We start from the raw sequence: 16,727 nt of genomic DNA, 5'->3' as shown, positions 1-16,727 counted from the left end.
GTGATAAGACTCAGGGATTTAGTGTAAGCTACTTCGCCATCAAATAATGACTCAAGATGTAATCTTATTCTGTAACTGAACGAATTTGTAACATTCAATTCAATTTTAAAAACAATTTCGAACTTCCAACTATGATTGGTAATTAGATTTTTTTTTTGATTTTAAGACTGACTAAAACAAAGCAGACCAACAGACTTGTTTGTCAATTTTTATTTAAACCTTTGAACAAAAATATGCTTTGCTCACAGTCGCGCCACGATTGACGTCGCAAACATAGCTTTGTTTGTTCTTGAAGATCAATGTGGTATGTGTCAATTCAAGATGACTTTTGACGGAATAGATTTCGCTGGCATCAACTCGTCCGAGATGTAACGCATCGGATATGCACATGAAGTTCTTTGCAACATACCTCAATGGTATGTTGAGAAAACCAAAAGGAAACCTTGGAGGATCTCTGTGGATACAGATTTATAAGGATTTCTAACTGTCTCTGCACGAAATTCTAGGCGACGTCTGGAGATATTTTTATGATGATGTTTGTAGAAGGGTATATAAAGTACTGATCGTTACCTTCTCGTCTGAAATGCAGAAGTCGTTGCGGGATTATACTGAAATAACCTTGGATTACGAGATCAGCGAAGTGCATCAAGTTTACCAGTTTACCCAGTAGTATTCTCTAAGTTGATGCACCCTTCTTGGGATGCTAAATCTTTTCTTCAGTTTTCCCTGAAAAAAACGTCTCATTCCGAAAGGAACACTATTACCAAGTAGCACACGAAACATCTATTCTTTCCTCCTAATACTTTCCTTGATCACTCTCCCTTCTGTGCACTCCCCCAAATGTTGACATTCGGTCTAATGCTGAAATTAAAATTCCTTACAGGAATCTTTCTGTGTTACCTTTTTTACAGAAATTATTTTTACTCTCGGTACACAAGTATGTTTACTCAGAATGATCGCGTTTTCTACTTTTGTATTTTATTATTGCTCTGATATGCATACCTAAATCATCAGCTTATATTCCTATATAAGCCTGAATTCCTCTTAAACAATACAAAAATCAATTGGTGTTGATTAGTCACGTGGTTGACTAGACTTTCTCATATCTTGTTAAGAAGGAAAAGTTGTCTCTTGTCCAATGACTCAGGAGATCGGTAACCGAGGAGAATAGAGGCACAATAATATGTTTGTTTGTTTTTTCAAATGGCTTTACAAACAATATTTTAACATGATCAACGACTAAGTCACCTTAACAATGCATAGAACTTCCAATGGCGGATTGCGATAAAATCCACGCTTCCCGCCAAGACATCTATAGACGTCAAGGTTATCATGGATGCGAAGTGCATATTAAAATTGCAATGCCATTAATATTACATTGAAATATATGATGGATACGAAGCGTATGAGGATGCGTATATTATCCATAATGGCCGGTTAGGTGGATAATAATTAAATATAATTATTTAATGGTTCTTTACTGATAAGAAGAACTCTTTACTGATAACAGACAGAACCCAGAAAATACTTGTGAGCATATGGAAGGTCCATGCGTTCTAAGATCAGAGATAGAATGTGCACTAAACTCAGCTAAAAATGGTAAAGCCCTAGGACCAGATAGAATACCAGCAGAAATAGTAAAGTTATTAGAAGGTGACAACATTAACATATTAGTAAAACTATTTAATAAGATCTACGATACAGGCATAATCCCTCAAGACTGGTTACAGTCGACCTTCATCATGCTACCTAAAAAAGTAAATGCGAAAACTTGTAATGACTATAGAATGATCAGCCTAATGAGTCACGTTCTCAAAATGTTTCTGAAAATAATTCCAAAAAGAATATACAGAAAATGTGAAGACACCATCAGTGATACTCATTTCGGCTTTAGAAAGGGCTTGGGAACAAGAGAGGCCCTATTCTGTTCTCAGATCTTATTTCAAAAAGGTATTGACCAAAACAAGGTAATATTCATTTGCTTCATCGACTTCGAGAAAGCATTTGACAAAGTCCAACATGCTAAAATGATTGTACTATTAAAAAGAATTGGATTAGATGGTAAAGACATCAGGATCATTGAAAACTTATATTGGAACCAAAAGGCATCTGTTCAAGTTGATGACATTATTACAGACTCCATTAACATCAAACGAGGAGTAAGGCAAGGATGTGTGCTGTCACCTCTTCTTTTTAACATCTACTCAGAAGCCATATTTCAAAAAGTCTTGGAAGGAAGAAAAGAAGGAATTAGTGTAAATGGTGAAATCATCAGTAACATCCGATATGCCGATGATACAGCTCTTCTGGCTGACAATATGCAGGATCTTCAAAATCTTTTGGAACTAATAAATGAAGAGAGCGAAAAAATGGGATTAAAAATAAATATCACCAAAACTAAATTCATGGTCATAAGTAAGAAACCAATTCTTAATTTAGCACTTTCTTTAAATAGGAAACAAATAGAAAGAGTGGCAAAGTTTAAATATCTCGGATGCTGGTTAAATGAAGATTGCAACCCAGAAATGGAAATAAAAGTTAGAATTGAAATGGCAAGAAAAATTTTTCTTTTGATGAAATCAACACTGTGTAACCGCAGTTTAAACTTAGAGCTTAGAGTACGCATGGTTAAATGCTATGTATGGTCTGTACTGCTGTACGGTGCAGAAACTTGGACCTTGAAGACAACATCAATAAAAAGACTTGAAGTCTTTGAGATGTGGTTATACAGACGAATGTTAAAAATCCCATGGACAGCAAAAACGTCCAATCAGGAAGTACTGGAACAAATGGGGAAATCACGTGAACTTTTAGAAACCATAAAAAGAAGGAAAACTGCATATCTTGGTCACCTACTTCGTAATGCAAAATATAAGATACTTCAACTGATTATAAAAGGGAAGATAAATGGAAGAAGAGGACAAGGAAGACGAAGAAAATCTTGGCTGGCAGACATCAGACAGTGGACTGGTATGAACTCTGAGGGACTGCTCAGAGTAGCTGAGAATCGCTTAAAAATTTGCCAAGGTGGTCGCCGACCTCCGATAGGAGATGGCACTCAAAGAAGAAGAATGGTTCTTTGAAATTTGATCCTCAGGTTTCCTTGGGAAACAGATTCAGATTTGGATCTAATGTTTGGGCCTATTGTTTAAGCATAAATCATCATAAAACACTCAACTTACTTTCTGAAAAAATAAACCTACACTCTGTCTCTACTCTTCGTGTTATAAATCTGAAATTCGCAAAATTGTTTTCGTATGTGAAATTTATATTTAAGGCGATTCATAATTCTCACCAAGACAAAGTATTTTCCGTTAACCGCAGGTTTTTACAATTTATGTCCAAATATTAGCAGTTAAGAATGCTTACAAATTATGGTATACATGAGAGAGAGAGAGAGAGAGAGAGAGAGAGAGAGAGAGAGAGAGAGAGAGAGAGAGAGAGAGAGAGAATAACTTAGACCAAGACATGACTCCTACGCTTGTTTGAAGACATGATGGGCAAAAATAATGTTATGAAAGCGATTCTGCCTCTGTCCTGAATATCCTGCATTTAGAGCGTCTTTTAATAAAGAATCTTGATTTTCGTGATATTAAATTTCATTTCAGATTTTATTTCTTTTATTATTCAATCAAGTGCATTATAAACGACGAACAGTAATTGGTTGGTATTGTACTCTTTTTACAACTTGATTTTAAATTCTGTACTAACAGTAATATAGATAAAAAATAAAAACAACAAAGATTTGGATTTTTTAAATGCATCGTTTTAAATTGAAATTTTTTAAACCGACCATTCCTTTGACCAGGCTGTTTAGTATGAGTCTCAAAACAAAGAAGATTCCGCAGGAATGGAAGGAATGTATGGTAATTCCATTGCACAAGGGTGGTGCAAAGAGCGATGTATCCAACCATCGACCAATTAGTATCTCAGGAGTGGTGGTGAAGATTTCGGGAAAAATTGGTCAGGGCCCGCATTCAGAAATGGGTTGATAGTGAATCTCTACTTTGCAATGAGTAACATGGGTTTACTAAGGGAAGGTCATGTTTTAGTAACTTGCTCCCATTCTATAACAATGTTACCATTGAACCAGACAAGGGGAATGGATTCACCATGATACTTTGGGATTTTGCTAAGGCTTTTGACAGAATACAACATGACAGACTGCTGCATAAATTGGAGAAAATGGGTTTGGGTTATACAATATTAGCATGGATAATAGGATGGGTGACTGACAGATATCAAAAAGTGGTATACGGGAGATCTGAGTCTGCAAGGTTTAACGTTAAAAGTGGTGTATCACAAGGATCAGTGCTTGGTCCACTGTTGTTCAATCTGTACATTAATGATATTGGGATGAATTTGACAAGTGACATAGAGTTATTTACTAATTATGATGCAAAGATAGGTAGGGTAATCAGGAATGCTGCTGATATGCAGTCTTTGCAGAATGATTTGAATAGGCTGGAATTATGGGCAAGGGAAAATGGGTATCAGTTCAATATCAGTAAATGCGAAGTCATTCACCTCCGCATGATTAGATACCCAATGTCGTATTATATTGGTGGGATTAGGCTAGAAGAAACTGATGAGGCCAGGGTTCTTGGAGTGTTAATAGATAGGAAGTTGAAGTTCAGGGCCCACGTGGCAAAGTATGCAAATACAACTAGAAAGATAATTGCAATGCTGAAACGAACATTCACATGTAAAGATAAGGATGTTATTTTGCCTCTTTACAAGGCCTTGATAAGACCTCACCTGGACTGTCGTTCACAGGTCTGGTCTCCTGGTTTCCGCTGTGATTCTAATATATATTGGAGAGAGTACAAAGGCGAGTGTTAAAAATGATATCAGGATTGTGGAATACTAATTATGAAGACAGATTTTGAATTTGTAGACTGCAGACACTAAGCAAACATGAGGAAGAGGGGGAGATATGATTGAGACTTACAAACTTCTGAAAGGGTGATACAGGATTTCAATTGATGGAATTTTTGAATTTATGGAGGGTGGGGAAAGGACGACAGGATATCCTTGGAAGCTAAGAATGAATACCTCTAAGAAGGGAGTGAGGGCTAGATTTTTCTCTCAGAGGGTGGTGCGTGATTTGAATGGATTGCCATTGGATGTTGTGAGTGTAAAGCAATGTGAATGAATTGAAGAATAAGTATGATACCTGGTGTATATAGTATGTGGCCTTCCTCGATGACTCCCTGACTTCCTGGTGGTCTCTCTTCATAATGATAATAATAATAAAATAATAATAATAATAATAATAATAATAATAATAATAATAATAATATTTTTAATATATTTTAAAAACATTTTCATTATGTATCAAATAAATTACATACATACATACATATTATTATTATGATACATACATTACATACATTTGATTACATATGCTACATACATTACATAGATGTTTTTCTTTCTTTTCTTTTTTCACTCTGTTTATTGTATTATTAATAATTATATAATACAGCATTTATTCTTTTAATAATGAGTTATATATATTTACAATTTTTATTTGTTTTTTAGTATATTTAAGCGCTGTAACTACAGCACTGAAATGTGATATATGGATTTGGATTTTTTTTTCATTTTTATTTATTTATTTATTTTATCTTGGATGAGATGTAATTTCTTGGCTTTCATCATCGAAGCTTATTTGTAAAGTTTATCTGAGGATGACACCAGTTGGTTATTATTTATTGGTTTGTTTGCTGTGTTGGGAAGTTACGAAATCAAACCTATGTTTAATTAGCTTGATTTCCACTGCAGCCGTTGATTGACAAATTCGCGCACGCCACACACACACACACACACACACACACACACACACACACACACACACACACACACACACACACACACACACACACACACACACACACACACACACACACACACACACACACACACACACACACACACACACAATAACTCGGAATGTATTGATGCGTCGCTGAACTGGCAGCCTGAGCGAATATATCGTGTTCGATTAAGTTTGTATGGTATTTTGGGTGCGTGTTTCTTGTTCATAGTATATCCATAGAGCTCTTTTCAGGCTATTGTAGTTTTAAGGTTTCTATATTCAAAAGGTAATTTGTTTATAATGTTGGGATGTAGAAGTTTCGCGTGGCTTTTCCGTGGTGATTATTGTATTTATATGTGATATAATTAGTTGTCTGAGGTCTTGTTATACGGTAAGTATTTCTGACTGTCCTGTAGTTGGCATCGAATTAATGTTTTAGCAAAGCTGCATAGTGACATAAAGGTTTTGCTGTCAGTATTTTGTGTTCTGACATTGCAGTGTATATAAAGTCGTTATTGTCTCTTTGTTCCCAAAAGATCAGTTTTATCATTTTGTGCTGTAACGACATTAATCTCTTTAGTTTGTAGGGTGCACAGAAAGCATACGTCGTTATAGCGTATCTCAGTATATTTTGGCATAGTGCTTTGTATATTAGTGTTTTCAGGTGTATGGGAACTATGTCTTTTAACCTGTAGAGTTTACCACTTATTGTTCTGAGTTTGTTGTGTAGATGGTTTATGTGGCTATTCCAGTTCATATCTGCATCGAAGTAAAATCCAATGTATGGTATTGTTTCAACCTGATGATTGTAGTGTACTGTTCTGTGTGTTTTTTATGTTGGAGAGAGGATGTTGGATGGTTATATATTTGTTATCAACTGGTTGAGTCAGTGGATTTCTGAATATCATTAGTTTTGTTTTATTTTGTTTAGGTGTATGGAGTTTTTGGTGAGCCAGTCTACGAGCAGATTTATGTCATGCTGCATATTTATTTGGGCTATGCTTGCGTTATTGTGAATGGATATTTTTGCTGTATCGTCTGCATATTTGAAGATCTTACCTTTGAGGGGTAGCTGATTAATATCGTGCGTGTAAATGTTGAATAGAATTGGGGAGAGTACAGCTTCCTGTGGCACCACAGGTTACTGGTAGCTCTCTACTTCGGTTTGACCCGATACGTGTGATATACTTTCTATTTTAAAGGTAGTTTGTAAACTACCTGTGAAGAGGTCAGTCTATTCCAACATGCCTCAGCTTTTCTAACAAGGTTTGATGTGTGAGTGTATCGAATGCTTTTGATACACTCACGCATCAGAGTGTGCAGGTTTAGAGCCGTGAAGAAATGATCTGCTACTTTGCAATTTATTTAATAATAATAATAATTAAAGAGAATGATAATCATTTTAAATGTCATTGCATAAAATGATGCACAGTTATGACTTCACCAGGTTTACTCTAATCCAAAACAAAACTACTATTGTTATAGAAGTGAAAGTGAAACAGAAGAATACTTATGCACCCGAATTGTAATTCTTTTATCGCTTTTGTATTTCGTTTTTTACCTGTTTGGAAGAAAGGGAAAGTAATTCCGGCTACTGAGGCAACGTGGCGCTGAAGAGGAATAATAAAAGTTCTCCTTCATTACCAACACAACTGCATCTCCGGGAATATGTAAGCACATTAATGGCGAAAATGTGACAAATGCATTCCAGTTATTTTTCTTCTGTCAAGAATTTAATGAGCTTTTCCTTCTGCAGCTCCATAAACACTTTCCAAATATTCGCAATATTAATTAGACTTGCATTGTGAATAGAATTTTACGGGATTAACTTTTGTTTTATTAAGAATAAAAAAGTAATCTTTTTCGCCATCGCGATTCTAAATCTGTTTAGAGATACATTCCGGAGACAGAAGACAAGCGAAATGTACATTTGCGTCTCATTGGACTCGTGCCTGCGGTGGACACTGAGTGAGAGTTGTTTATGCTTTAATTCCAGCCCGAATCCGTGCACAATAACAAACATCCTTTAAGTGGAAGAACCTTTCAGTGTTTGTGGATTGCTTGCGTTTTTATTGTCCGCCATCCCCATTAAAAAGAAGAGAAGTCGAATACGGAGATTTAAGGCGTCATCTCCGTGCATTCTTAAGGCATTTGGTTAAAAACAAAACTCACATTTTACAGTTACAGCGCATGTGCTGAAAGAAAAGTGGTCGTCAACATACCAAAGGACATGAAAAATTTTACGGCAAGACGAGGTTATAAACAATTGTATTTTTCGGCATATTTACGAATTGCGCTAAACAGGGAAAAACGTATTGCGACATCTATTTCAGCAGATTTATCTTCAGTAGTTATTTCTAAGTGTACACAAAGTTAGAAATATTGAACTCTCACAAAGTGTCATATTCCTTTATATCTGGGTGGTTTTGCATATGAAGTAACTTCACTGTTCTAATTCATAATGTATAGAGAAAAACGTTCGTTATGGTACTGCAGCAGTCTCTCTCTCTCTCTATCTCTCTCTCTTGCCTAATATGTATGTTAAACATAATATGCATAATAAAATATATAATACATACACCCTCTATCCAAAAAGAAACCGAACTTTTCGAAAATAGATGAAACTAGTAGCGCCACCTGTTGTATCTTTTTGTTGTGTTTGTTGTGTAAAGAGAAGTTAACATCCAAAAATTGCGATTTCATCAAAGAAAACCCGAAATCGTCTGTGAAATTGATTGATGATGAATTGGGGATTCGAAAATCAACTGTGCCCAACATTTTGACCGAGGGTTTGGGCCTTCGTAAATTGAATTCGCGATTTGTTCCCCACAAGTTGATCTACAACCAAAAAATATATCGAATTCAACACTGCAAGGACCTCATTAAAACCCCTCGTAAGGACTCAAACCTCCTTGAAACGATCGTTACTGGTGACGAAACGTGGTGTTTTGAGTATAAGCCAGAAACAAAGCGCCAGAGTGTTGAGTGAAGACCACCAGAAGAGGGGCATCCGAAGAAAAGTCGCTTGGAGAAGTCAAAAGTAAAGGCGGTGATTAGATTCTACACAAAGAATTCGTTCCGCCTGGCCAAACGGTCAATGGCGCGTTTTATCTCGAAGTTTTGCAGCGATTGACAGAGAATTCGTCGCGTACGGCATGAATATCGTAATGTACCAGCTCATCGTTCGAACATTGTGAGACAGTTTTTGAGCAAAAACCAAGTTTGTGTGTTGGATCGATCGCCGTATTCACCTGATTTAGCACTCTGTGACTTCTTTCTCTTCCCCTGCCTTCACTTGCCGATGAAAGGAAAGCGATACGACACCATTGAAAACGTTCAAGCGGCAGTAACCACGACCCTCAGCAGAATCCCAAAACACCGATATAAAAACATCATTTAACGAATTAATTGACCGTGCCAAACGCTGTATTGAACTGAGGGACAGTATACTGATTGAAATAAATGATTTTAATAATTAAAATTGGCCTTGTTTTATTTTCTATCAAAAGTTCGGTTTCTTTTTGGACAGAGTGTGTATATACTGGGATTTAAGAGTGTAGTTTAGTTAGTTATTCACATGTGGCCTCATTTTGACCACGATCACTTCCGTGCCTCATTCACTTATGGCAGTGAAGACTTCTGCTAGAAGTGCCATAGATGCCCTTTCCACAAATAGTTAGTAGGACAATCACAATGGCTGGAGAGCGGATATCTTGACCTCTCGGCCACCCAGGCCGGCTTTTAAGAGTATCGCATCATCTCAATGAAGTCAAATATGTAATTACCAAATTCGGTTCTGATGTCAAGCTTAATGCCAATCTCCATCATGATACAATTCATAGAGATCATTAAAAACAGCAGAGAGAGTTTACGTCCACATCTTATACCTGGTTTTACCTCGAACCATTCCTGTTCTTTTTCCAACTTCCTGTTCCGTTTTAACTGCTTAATCGAAACCGAAAGAAAGACTATTGGGCCTTCGTAAATTGAATTTACGATTTGTTCCCCACAAGTTGACCGACGACCAAAAAATGTATCGAATTGAACACTACAAGCACCTCGTTAAAACCGCTCGTAAGGACTCAGACCTTCTTGAAACGATAGTTGCTGGTGACGAAACGTAGTGTTTTGAGTATGAGCCCGAAACAAAGTGCCAGAGTGCTGAGTGGAGACCACCAGAAGAGGGGCATCCGAAAAAAAGTCGCTTCGAGAAGTCAAAAGTAAGGACAATGCTGATTTGTTTCTACGATTTCAAGGGCATTATCCACAACGAATTCGTTCCGCCATGCAAAATGGGCAATGGTGAGCTTTATGTCGAAGTTTGAAGCGATTGATAGCAAGAATTCGTCGCATACGGTATGAATATCGTGACGACCGACCGCACGTCTAAACACACTGTCACTCTTGGCACTATAACTCGGCTTCTAATGAAACAAATGTCGTAAACAGTTGACACAACACTAATGAGGGTTGGCGCTTTCGACAACAAAAAGATACAACAGGTGGCGCTACTAGTTTCTTCTATTTTCGAAAAGTTGGGTTTATTTTTGGACAGAGGGTGTAGAACAGTTTTCCAAAAGTTTGGTAAGCGTCTACTCTCGGGCGTATGCGATGATCTTTAGGAGTACTGCTCTAATTTGTTTACAAGTTCTACTTCTTTATCATCGATGAATTTGCATTGGATTTATCTTCCATGAATTATTCTAGTGCTTAGATGATGTTTGTACGACCAAATGATTTTTCATTGTTTGTTTGTCCGGGTTAGCTATGAAAAGAATGGAGTCTTGTTTATCAAAACCATCTTCCAGCGGTCATGTCATTTTGTTTTATTTTCATTTAAACCAATGCAGAACAGAGTTTTGTCTCCTAAATCCTCAATGTCCCAAATTCGTTCGTTCAATCTGAATAGATATCTATTAATGGAATGCACTACGAGAAGGTAAGGATGGCATTAGATCAGATGCCCGGACATTTCTATCCATGCCTTAAAAGGCTATGTGCATGTCTCCTTCAGTTCTCTAGCTCTGATCTTGAAGATGTGTAATTATTAATGCCCTTTACCATATCACAGATCTCACAATAATTATAATATATCCACAGAAAAATAAATGACATGCATTTATTCTGGCTCAGAAGATATCATCAAATGTTGGAAATGTTATCAGAAACAGAATTCTTGCTTTTATGTGATCTATTCAGGATTCTGCTGAAATATGTTTATTGAAAGAACAGAAGGTAAAAGTAAACAGAACAAAAGATGAAATGAAAACAAAATAAAAAGTAGAACAGAGTAAAAGGTGGTTTGCCTTTTAGAGAAGTTGGAATAGAAGGATGATGACGCCAGGTTCATCTCTGAATATTCTTATCGCGGTTTCAATGTTGTAAGGGCAGAAATTATATCCAGTCGCACTGGCGAGGGAGATGAGATTCGTTCGTGTTTGAGAACGTCAATAATCTATACACACGTCTCCTTCAAAACTGAATTTAAATTTGTGGATGGTTCTTGTAGTTCTTGTGACATCCACATAAGAGTATGTGTACAAGTGAAGTTTCGTATCGGCCCACTTCGGTTATGCTAAGTCTTTGGCTATCCCTGGCGATAAATAAAAGAAATGACTATTGTTCGCTGGAAGCTGTGGTGGAATACGGGAAGGGATGCGTACATTCCACCAAGAATTTCAGAGCAGATATTTTCACTAGGAGGTCGGAAACAACAATCGATGAATGGAAAGGAAGAACAAAAATCATTACATCGCCAGGGGAGAAGAAATTCTTGTGGCTGCAGGGAAAATTAAATAAGAATGCAGATGTGGACAAAATTGTCGAATTCCTATTTGAATGGAGAAGTAGTTGGATAAACAACGACAAGGACATTGTGGTAGATGGTGAAGATTGTTAGACTAGAGGACAACTTGCAGTAGGTCATTTATTTTTATTTATTTATTTATTGGTATGAAGTTTCTTCCTTTTCTCCTCCGTCCCTATTGGGGCAAGTTGAGTCCCCTCATGGGGGTTAAGTATTTATTACTATAGATCCATATGTGTTCACGTGAAATACCCGAGTTTCCGGGTGAAAAAAAAAACTTCTACCACCGTATGAGACCGACTAACTCACCTTTCGTCGAAAAAGACCAGATAAATGTTCCACATTTCATGTGAATTCCAGCGATTCACGTCATGGACGGGAATCGAACCTAGGTCTTTCCGACTAAAAGGCTTCGTCTATACCGACTGAGCTACAGAGGCTCAGTAGGTCATTAATAACAGCAAATACTTCGACTTTAAATTATTTGCATCTTTCTTGGAGGGTATTGAAGCACTCCAAGAAAGATGTCCTACCCTTTGGTTATGTGGACTTTCGAAAATAAAGTTGAGAGGTAAATATTCAGGGTAGTAAGGGTAATTGTCAAATGCAGAGGCGCACTCAGGATTTAATCTTGGAGGGGGGGCGAGTTGAGTAGACGATTTGAGAATACACACTGCGCATCGCATACGCCATATAACTGAGCACCTGCAATGATCGCTAATTCATAAGTAGTATTCCGAAATAAAAGACACGATACAACGGAAATTTAAAAAAATAAATTTTAATTAGGAAAAGATTTTTGGAAAATTTTCCAGTGTTTTTTCCTTTTTCTTTTGGAGGGGGCCAGGGCCGTTTGGCCCCCTCTCTGGGTGCGCCACTGGTCAAATGTGCCCTGCGGGAGAGCTGCAAATGACTGCAACAGAATGAGGTGACACTTTGTGATTCAGAAAAGGTTGGAAACGAGGATAATCAAAGCTGCCATTAGTTACAGGATGACAGACTGTAAATTTGCAGATACCTTCCAGGTGATGGAAATCAGCCTACAGATTATAGTTCGAGTTGCTACAATATAAGTTCAAGTCTAGATATGTGCAAGAGGTGGTGCATCTCGGTTATGATTGTATCTACGCCATGTAAAATGGATACGAGGTTTTCTTTAAGAGTTTTGGTTGGATTTTCAGTTCCTGTTGTAATGTTCCTGCTTTTAAGAAATTCTTTTGATACACAGTAATTGTATGATCCTGTGAGTTCGCCAGATGCCTTTTATAATTAGTGTTAGAGAAGATATCATTAAATAAGATGACTGCAGTGTGAGGGCAATCATCCCATCATCATGGTTTGTACAGGGAACATTTAGTTTGCTGACTATGGCTTGACTAGACAGATATTTATCCTCCCACAACTACTATATTTGGGATATTTCCCAGCACGATCGAGAAGAATAAGACCAAGATTATTTTCCAGCCTTAAAGAAATAACGCTAACTTATCCGAAATCCTTTCGAATCATTCCATGTTTTATTCGGTGTACTCTCCAGCTGAACCGCTTAACCACAGTACCGGATACTGGGGGAGATTCAGAGTCCTTGCTATGTATTTATCAAGTCCATCAAGGGTGTGGCTGGCACTTCATGTAAGAAGTGATGTTTATCTCAATATTTAAGTGGTAGATAATTTCATCGCAGGCTCTACGTAGTCAGTTGGTATCGAGGGAGGTCTTCGATCGTAAAGACTTGCGTCTGAAATCCATTTAGGACGCCTTGAACATATATAAGGGAATTCCAAGTGAAGGTGGGTTAGCTATTCGCATGCGCAAAAGAAGAGGATTTCATCCAGGAAACTTGGCCTTCATCCCAACCCCACACAACACGTAAAAATAAGCAGAAAATTGACATTTCACAGCCAGAAATACGCATTCCCTTAGTTGTCTTCAGCGCAATTTTAAATCATAAAAGGTTGTTCTCACAGTCGAGTTATTAATTGAAGCATAACCTTCCCTAATAATATTTAATGCTGTTCGTAGAGGGAGCAGTTAAGTTCGCATGACACCTCGAGTTCTTAAAGAGGGAATTGTTATGTCGAACTATGTTGCGAAGCTAATGTTGGTAACTGATTGCTTCTGGAATTCTTTATTTTCGAAAACCTTCAATCCGCGTTTAGGTGCATTTTTTGGAAGATGAATTTCGTTTGCGACCATGTTCCTGTTTAAAACGGTTGCGAAGTTTGTTTGGAATAGTCCGCGTGTTATTTCTAGAGCGAGGATTCTGGATTATGCGAAATAAATATTAATAAATACGGTAAATAAAAACGTCTTCCCGTCTCCACAGTAACAATATACTATAAGTTCGCAATCTTCTGTGAGTGAGAGGCTCATTAAAAACATTACAGTTCCCCTACTCTGATTATATTTCTCGTAATATTTTGATAAATGAGCACTTTTACATATTTTTTATTCCTTATTTCTGCATATACTGCACTTTTAGCAGTTATAGTTTTTCCCAATAACTTTACCATACAGTGTAATCCGGGCAGATAATCTTTTAATACAGCCGATTTTCATCAAGAATTCTATGAACGAAATTAAAAAAAAAGATAATTAGGATCATTCTTAAGGAGGGGAAATTTAGAGCTCCTCATAGAAGGATGACCAGAAAGTTGCTAAAACGTTTAGAAAAGATTATCTAAATGTAACTCATTTGAATCTTTAATACACGAAACTTAAACCAAATAAATAAGAAATAAATCGCAGAACCTTCTTAATTCATTTTATCCAACGACTCCAGATGGCCGAAACCTGAGGGAAGGAGCCAAAGGGACGTGAAAGAAGTGATGGCGATCACTGGGAGAAAATAAACTTGGCTGCAAAGTGATGAAATTTTAGGAATGACTCCGCTTGTCAAATACGAGGGTCTTCGCAAATAATAAGGTTGGAGAGAGTAAACGAGTTTGTGGGGAGAAGAGAGAGAGAGAGAGAGAGAGAGAGAGAGAGAGAGAGAGAGAGAGAGAGAGAGAGAGAGAGAGAGAGAGAGAAAGAGAGAGAGAAAACGAACGACATTGGAACAGGATGAGGAATTTAGTAAAATGGGAGTTCACGCGCGCTGTGGAGGATACATTAATATCGGAATGACAGATGAAGACCCACCTGCTAACTTATAAGTGGGTTGGAACAGATCGTCTAATAAAAATTTCACATCGCCGACATTCTACTTTCACGCAAGAAGAAAACTTCAACCGCCCCTCTAAATACGACTCCAATCTGCGATCTTTTCCGCTACGACCTGGAAATCCCACAGGTTCGCTACTGGCGAAACTTCGCACGCTTTCAGCCGTATTTGCCAAGTAAACACCCATGTGACCCTTTTTTTTTTCGGCACAACACAAACGTCGAACTTGATTTTTTCCCATATGAATCGTTGGATGCTATTTTAGTTTTAAAATTGAACTAGAATTGCAAAAGGGAGTGAATGAAAGGGAAAGTATGGCCATTCTTACGGATGTGAAATGGGATGACAGAGAGAGAGAGAGAGAGAGAGAGAGAAACGATGGCTTCTTAACATTTACGTACGGTTGCTGGAGATTAAGAAGTATATCAGGCTGCTTTATTAGGAAAAAAATAATGAGACAGCATTCGTCTACAAAGAATCAAGACTTTGTGGTATCTTCGATCTTGCTCAGTCGTAATTAATACAAGTTTCCAGATCAAACCACTTTAGGATCAGTGAAATTCCGTGTTTTTCACTTCTCTGATATTTTCTCCTAGAGTATTATGTGGAGTTTATCCTTGAAACAGACACACCAGCCTTAAACCCCAAGGACACTTCATGGCTTAGCTGACTTTGCATCTCTTCAAGTAAATCTAGCGAAAAACATTTGTTTAAAGAAAACAAACAGAACAACAATGACAGCTTAATGTTCGGAAGTTTTCTTAATTTTTCTTAATAAAGTTTATAAAAGAAAACGGGAACAAATGACCGCTAATGAAAGCGGAGAACCTAATTGAAGTGCTGTTGCCGACATTAGCGCTGTCATTATCGATAATGGTGTGTGACGCAGTGTAATCGCCAAGCACCTTTCTCACCTATTGTTCTCTGAATGAAGTAATCTTTGAACTAAGATTAATGATCTCTGTTGTAAAGAAGGACACCTCACCTTTGTGCCTAATTACAGAGAACTCTTCCATCGATGTCTTTATGACATAAATGGACTTTCTATTTAAAAACACAAACTGCATAAAAATGAATTTAAATTAACTTAAACAATAGACCAGAATTTGCTTGCTTATACGCACCCCCATATTGAGGCTCTTGATGCATTTTACGGTTGATGTGTCGAACTGAATCATATTATATTTCATCCACAATCTTGCATAAAGGAATCATCCAAATAGCAAGATCATGTAAGAAACAATACTGAACCCGTTCTCTTTCAACGCACTAAACATTGATAGTCAGAGACGGATTGGCCAGTTGCGTAAACGTCAACATTTCTTGTATTAATGGATGGCTATTCAGCCAAATGAGCTGAGTGTCAAGAGATGACGTAATCTCTCCTCCTCGACGAATGAATTTGTATGAAATTCGGTTCAAAGCAGCAGCATATGAGAGGTGAAAAAACACCCACAGACATTGCAAATAGTTTAATTCAGTAACAAATGAATACATGAAGACAATGGTCAAAAACTACATGTAAGCGTCTCAATAAAGACAGTGGTCACCACTCAGAGCAACAGCGCGCTCATAACGATGTTTAACGCTGTTTATAATGATGACCTGGAGCTCGGTTGGTAATAACAACCATTGCTCATGAAATGCTCTCTCCTAAATTCCTCAGGTTTTGGAGTGAGACTTGACAGTAGCAACACGTCTATCTGCAGCATCCAACACATTCTCAATAAGCTTAAGATCAGGACATTTGACTGGCCAGTGCATACGTACGCGCATCCACAAGCCTTAGTTCATGAGGGCGAGTTTTATAGTTTGGTAGGGTAAATGTTTCCCCATATTGCGCTGCATAACGGTCCAGTACCTCGCATCTCTAAGTTAATGCATTCATGGTTTCACTAGGAAACACATACAACTGGCAGCACACTCGGACTACGTTT

Source organism: Typopeltis vanoorti, chromosome 19 (assembly GCF_054136105.1).
Source record: "Typopeltis vanoorti isolate ZY-2024b chromosome 19, IOZ_Tvanoo_1.0, whole genome shotgun sequence".
Taxonomy (NCBI): Eukaryota; Metazoa; Arthropoda; class Arachnida; order Uropygi; family Thelyphonidae; genus Typopeltis; species Typopeltis vanoorti.
Note: the sequence above shows the minus strand (reverse complement) of the source record.